Source organism: Limulus polyphemus, unplaced genomic scaffold (genome assembly GCF_000517525.1).
Source record: "Limulus polyphemus unplaced genomic scaffold, Limulus_polyphemus-2.1.2 Scaffold5232, whole genome shotgun sequence".
In the NCBI taxonomy this organism is placed as follows: Eukaryota; Metazoa; Arthropoda; class Merostomata; order Xiphosura; family Limulidae; genus Limulus; species Limulus polyphemus.
Genome location: NW_013670842.1, coordinates 42,592 through 49,544, shown reverse-complemented (window position 1 = coordinate 49,544; position 6,953 = coordinate 42,592). Strand labels below are relative to the sequence as shown.

Sequence of the window (6,953 nt, the reverse complement as noted above, 5' to 3'; positions counted from 1 at the left end):
CGATTATAAATATGGTCTGATGATGTTTCTATGACACTGACGTCTCTTCCTGTTAGAATTACGTCACTTCCTGTAATGTCATGAACTTTCCCTGGGTAACTATTTAAGAGCGAAGAAAAGTTAAAATGATGTGTGTATTTTTTTTTTTCATTTGTTATTTTCTCTATTACAATGTTCTCCCACGTATCACTGGTAAGTTTACGGACTTACAACGCTAAAATTCGGGGCTCAATTCCCCGAAGATAGTCCATGATGCAGCTTTAAGTTAAAATAAAACAAACTCTTTTCCAATAACTCACACCCGCATCTTAAAAATAAATATGTGAATATACGAAATGTCAGCAAGGCTAGTGAAGCCTCTCAAGAACTGTTTCAATTCAAACCATAGAACAATATATACTTCCAACGACAAGTGGACATGCTGGGATGGTATCGATACAAACTGCTTGGAACGAAATTAAGTGGGAGGGAGGTACGTAGGAACTGGCATTAATATAAAGTGCTTGGAATGATTAAGTTGGACACATAACATAGCGACATATTAAACTTTTATAAATAAAAGAACTACAGTACAGAAAACTTTTATAAATGAAAGAACTACAGTACAGAAAATTCTATGTGCAGACACAACTTTGCCTCCGACAGAATGTTTCTGAAATGACGTTATTATCTTTCTTCTCTTTGTCCCGTCATAATATTTGCTCACCTTCCATCTGATCTAATCATATGATGAGTGACGAACGTTCTGTTGTCTAAATACGTCCAGCAGGTGTCTCTGCACGTTCTGTTACTTCCTCGTTAGTTTTTATTTCTATGTGCGCGTGACAATCCTTTTATCTAACAAGGTGAGTTATTGAGAAACACTTTCAGCTAGCGTTTCATATTAAACTAAAAGTAAAGTGTGTGTGTTCGGTATTTTCAACACTGAACGGTGTCCTAACGCACACACAACCCTAATCGATCAGGTTAGAGACATCCTAATAACCAAATAAATGTTCCCAATTTTGAACCACTGATCACAGTGAAGGTTCTTTAAATCGAATAATGAAATTAACTGTCACTCTTACAACGCACTCAAGGCCGAAAGTGCAGGAAATGTTGAGCGGCATTGGGCGCGAACATTGGACCTTTCGATACGCAGACCAACACAGTAACCACTATGTCATATTCCTGAATCGATAATTTTTTCACCAGTTTAATATTCTAGTTTTGGATACGTATTCCGTGACGTCACGCCATGATTCAACTCTCAAACTGCCATTGTTTTTTTCCTCACAATTCGCTTGCTAGAGATTAACACCTGTTGGCGATTAAAGCCACTACACCTTTACATGGAAGATAATGGTAATTTCTATTTTGAAGAGTAGCAGAGAAACTAAGATATAAATCATTATTTTTCAAGTGTCACTGTATTATTGTCAGACTAAACTCTATTTATTGTCAGACTATTATTGTTAACTTGTCAGACTAAACTCGTTAACTCGTTTTTGATATCAGCGAGTCTGTGAGAAAAATAAATATATCTTTATCTGCCGTAGTTATGTCGGCCAACGGTGTTTGATATTTAGAAGTATTAACGTTTAGAGCAAAACTACACAATGGTTTATCTATGTAGCGTGTCTGCCGCGGGGATCGAACTCGGAATTTTTACATTATATGTGTACGGGATTACCTTTGTGCCATCGGGTGGTGGTGGGGGGGACACTTATGACCGACTAATTCTTCACTTCTTCCCTAAGAAACTGAATAATTCCTTCCTGACTTTACAGGGGGTTGACGGAAGTCTTTTTTTTATATTTTAGAATAACGTGATAAAATGTTATACAAATTGCTAAAAAATAATAAAATCTTTGCTGATAATTTGTCGTGCATTCTTTAAAAGTTTTCGATCGAAAAGGAAAGTTTCAAATCGATTTAATACAAGCAGATTCTCACATGCTGAATAAAGTCTAAAGTATGTGATCATATAAATTATACTTCATTTTTTCTTCGACTAACATTTCGCTCTCAGAAACGCGCTACAGGCGTTGACGAATGTAAAAAGTTTGTTGTGGCAGCGGCGGTGTCTTCACGCTTGTTTCTCTAATCATCTCGTGCGGAATTCTTGAAGCAACAACGCAAAATAACGCGACTTTTTTTTTTATGATTCATTCTGTTTTATTCCCTCGAAGTTTCCAGAAGATAATCTTGGAGGTCACGAAACAAAAACAGATTTAGTGCTGACTCGTAGGAACATGAAAGTAAAAGAACAATGTAATTGAAGTGAACGAAGAACAGTAAACGATTTTATTTCGTTCTTCATTTCTTCCAATGTCGATTTAACATCCCAACCCCCCAACCCCCAAAGGCTTTTCTGATGTTTTCGTATCTATTGACTCTATGTATAAAGGTTTTTTTCAAAGACAGAGTTTAGGTAATTGTTACTGGTCTCTTAATAAAATCCAAGAGCAGTCATCGACTGAACCTTACTACCGCATGTCAGTCATTGACCGACCCCTGCTTCCGCCCGTCTATCAATGACTGACTAACCCCCCCCCCCCACACCTATCTGTTACGAAAAAATTACAAAGTGGAATTTTAAAATATTTTAAATATTTTTGGATTTTTTTTTCTGTAGTGATGCTTTCTAACCACTTTCTTTTTATCAAATTTTTAAATGAACAGAAAATGTTCTTCCTATTAGACATTTTAAATAAATCCACACGTTGAATCATTTCTTTTGAACTGTTCCTGTCTTCTGTCTCGTTTTGGAAACGTCGTTCTGGGCTGAGTTCTTCTTCTGAATCCGAAACATTTGGCTTTGTGCTGAATTTTTCTGAGTTCGATACATCGTCACTAAAAACAGACATTTCGGATTTTGTGCTGAGTTTCTGAGTTCGATACATCGTTAAAAACTAGACGTTTCGGATTCTCTCCTGAGTTTTTGAGTTCGATAGATCGTCACCAAAAACAGACGTTTCGGATTTTGTGCTGAGTTTTCTGAGTTCGATACATCGTCACCAAAACTAGACGTTTCGGATTCTCTCCTGAGTTTTTGAGTTCGATACGTCGTCTCCGAAAAGAGAAAGAAAGCAACAGAAGCCCGTAAGAAACTCTTCAACATTTGAAACAAGTCATTAAGTATTTGATCTTTTTTTAATAATCAGGTTCGAAAATAACTTTTATACTCCAGATAATTATAAAATAACTTTTGATTTTAAACAACGTTTCGCTTTCATCAGGGTTAGTATATACAACTGTTTTTTTTTTCTAACTTTATAATCAAAATGTGGAAATCTTTCCAGTATGTACTACAAATTTTCAAAGACAACATGTGATCTTTATTAGGGAATTTTTAAAGCTGGATTTAACTCGAACAAAAGATAAAATTTATATATTCGAATGCAGGATTATTGCAACGAGCGAAGCAATCTGTTCATAAACTAATCTCCATGTTTTTGCTTTCTGTATTGTCCTTTCAGACACGACATCAAACTCTCTTGTTTGAAGTGTACATTTATCGGAAACAAAAGCTGTAGTGTCTCTGACAGAAGTACCACAGACAAGAAACCTTAATTCTACTAAGTAAGGGATTTGCGAAGGTATTAATGTCATACTCTGACTTTTGTGCAAGAAATGAAGCAAATGAAATCAGCTTCAACATATAGAACAAAGCCCAAAAATGTTCATGTCTCGTGTACACGTGTACTTTATAGTTTTACTGAAACTTCACTGTGTAGGAGAATTAAATCTGTTAAATTAAAATACAACTACCGCCAGGATTACATAAGAATAGGGTATAACAGTTTACCATCGTTTTATTTTGTTGTTTTTATTATAAATATGAATTAAAATAAGGGCTTAGAATGACTTATAAGATTAGTTGAGAATAAGTAATAAACTATAAAACTTCGGAAGATCGCGAAAAAAAAAAGAAAACACGCCATGTACTTTACAGCCAGCCAATCACAGAAGCTTCGCGGCACCTGGAATTTGTCTGAAAACTAGTACTTTGTTGATTTGTTTAAATACAGCAAAGATTGTTGTTTTTTCTGAACATCTGTGTGTTATAAAATACATTGTTTAAATAGTACTACTGTTGTTTCTTTGACGTGGTACGAGTGTGTAATGGTACACATTGTTAGAACGTTAGTATACATAGAACATTTAGTAAAATCCTTTTATTTTTAAACAAATATTATTAGATTATTTCATTTTTGACATTACATTAACAAATACGCAAGACTATGTTGTCGAGTTTGTTTCGTACAGATAACATTCACTTAAATTTTAATATTTACCTTTATTTATCACCAGCAGACGATATTCGTTAAATTTAAGATTAATAATGTGTTTTTGTTTCGTACAAAAATACTGATGTGTGATGTCTTTGAATGAATTTCTTTTTCATATATTATGCTCTCCTTTGTAAGAACTTTTCACTAGAGGCCGCTGTTAAACTGTGCTTGTTACAAATAACGCTTGCAGCAGACGATAGAATCAGTACGAATCCTTTCTAGAACTGGTGTTGGTGGGTATTTGTTGTCGGTAGCCCCAGTATGGACTGAAAACTATGTTTTTCGTTTGCGCCAAGTTTTCATCAAGTTTAAAAACAGATTTATCTCAAATTAGTCTTAATTTATCTTTGTACTAAGAAACAAATAAACAATCGGTACAGTATTAATGATTTTTTCTCTAGAAGATCGCCAACCCTAAAGATGGTAAGTATAAAAAAAACATTTGTAATAGTAATTAGATTTAGTTTTGATGTCGTAAATTTTAATAATTTTCTGTCTTCAAGTTACTTTCAAAATATTTATTTTTACTGAAGTTAAAAACATGTTCGAGTATTGTGATTAAGTGCAAAGACGACAATTTCTTTGAAAGATTAAAGTTATCCATGCAAAGAAATATTAATAACAAGAATACAAAATACCAGAATCCATAAGTAACCATGACAACTGTGTTAACAGTAGACTGTCTAACGTAACGATATTTGGTCTGACAAAAAAAAAACAACCGTATATCTAAAAAGTTTTTTTGGAACACGAGTTTTCTAATCAGACAGATTTCGATTTGTTTAGGGTATGCGCTCAAAGCTACATAACAATGACTACCTATGCCAGCCGTCCCTAATAATGAACTAAATACACTAGAGGGAAGGCAGCTGGTCAATAGCACCCACCTCTTACTATTGGGACTACTCTAATCGAATAATGAGATTTGACTGTCATGATTTTCAGCAACCGTAGACCTTCGGATCTACAATCAGACACACTAATCATTATGCCACGTCCATTACGACCAAATAGTCTTTGTGTGCCCAGAGCATAAAATTTATTAGTAGTTTCTTCACCAGCATAATGTAGTTCACACCATAACAATTGTTGAACACGCAATGTGATGATATAAATAGCTTCTCAACCGTTACTGTGTCTTTCGTATCCAACCCGGCCTGATGAGCCCTGGTATTAGACGAAAAGCGTCGTAGGCACTGCAAATAGCAGGTATGGTGTGGTTAAGATAATTTAGTTCTTTGAAGTTAGTCATTGGATATAAAGTTTGTTTGTTGATAAGCTCAAAGCTACGTAATGGACTATCTATGGTCTGCCAGCCACAGGTATCGAAACCATATGTTTTGCGTCGTAAGTCTGCAAACTTCTCACTGAGATATTGGGAGTCATATTAATCTAAATTTGTGTTGTATGATTAAAGATATAATAGACGTTTATTAATTCTGTTCTTTTTAAAATAGAATTTCCTAATCATTCTAAATTTTCTTGTGACATAACTTAGTTTAGTTAGGCTGGTTTGTTAAACTGTCTGCATTTTTTACTAAGTTAATTTTTAATTCTGATTTGTGTTTACAGCTTTCTCTGATCCGAAGTTTTTAGTAACTACTAATTGACTTTATTAATAGATATTGTCTGTATATTTTAGCGCAAAGCTACACAATACATTATCTGCGCCCTGTCTACCGCGGGGAATCAAACCTCGAATCTTCACATTTTATGTCCGTGAACTTACCGCTGACCCACTGGGAGACAAATATTTTCTCGAGCACAACATTGAATAACCTTTTCATTGAAATTAAATTGCAATTCATGGCGCTGTCGCATTTTTTTGTTTTTAGCATTCCTTAAACACACACACACAGGTATAAACATATATATATAAAATTTATCAAATTTGTAATATTTATATGAAAAACGCTAATATGATAGACCACATACAACAGTGGTTAATATGAAGAAATTCCTATTTCAATTAAAAGTTATTTCGATGAAGATTTAATGGGAAGCCATGTTTTTTTGTTTTTTTATTCCTGTAAACTCCCAATGGAGCATAGGGCCGCAACAACACCTCGCCAACGGAAGGTGTTGTTGCAGTTACTTGTAGCAGGTTGGTTTTTACGGGGTGGAGTTGCTAGCCCGGCGCCCAACCCTCACTCTCTCTCTCATCCTGGACTTGGGAAGAGGCAAAGGCGGAGGCTGGCATGTTTGGTGTGACGGGGATTCGAACCCGCGACCCTCAGATTACGAGTCTTCTGTACTGTAGTTCTTTTATTTATAGAAGTCTTCTGTACTGTAGTTCTTTTATTTATAGAAGTCTTCTGTACTATAGTTCTTTTATTTATAGAAGTCTTCTGTACTGTAGTTCTTTTATTTATAGAAGTCTTCTGTACTATAGTTCTTTTATTTATAGAAGTCTTCTGTACTGTAGTTCTTTTATTTATAGAAGTCTTCTGTACTATAGTTCTTTTATTTATAGAAGTCTTCTGTACTGTAGTTCTTTTATTTATAGAAGTCTTCTGTACTGTAGTTCTTTTGTTTATAGAAGTCTTCTGTACTGTAGTTCTTTTATTTATAGAGGTTTTCTGTACTGTAGTTCTTTTATTCATAGAAGTCTTCTGTACTGTAGTTCTTTTATTTATAGAAGTCTTCTGTACTGTAGTTCTTTTATTTATAGAAGTC

General features: G+C 34.5%; 1 protein-coding gene across 3 annotated transcripts in view; it reads left to right on the top strand.

Annotated features, from left to right (window-relative positions):
• The first annotated feature begins 4,518 nt into the window (after positions 1-4,518).
• Positions 4,519-6,953, top strand: part of LOC106472303 (protein ABHD15-like) — a 9,640-nt gene continuing 7,205 nt past the window's right edge. For all 3 annotated transcript variants that reach the window (XR_002613442.1, XR_002613441.1, XM_013932937.2), the window contains exon 1: positions 4,519-4,700. The gene's annotated coding sequence lies outside the window, so the exon portion shown is untranslated. The remainder of the gene's footprint in view (positions 4,701-6,953) is intronic.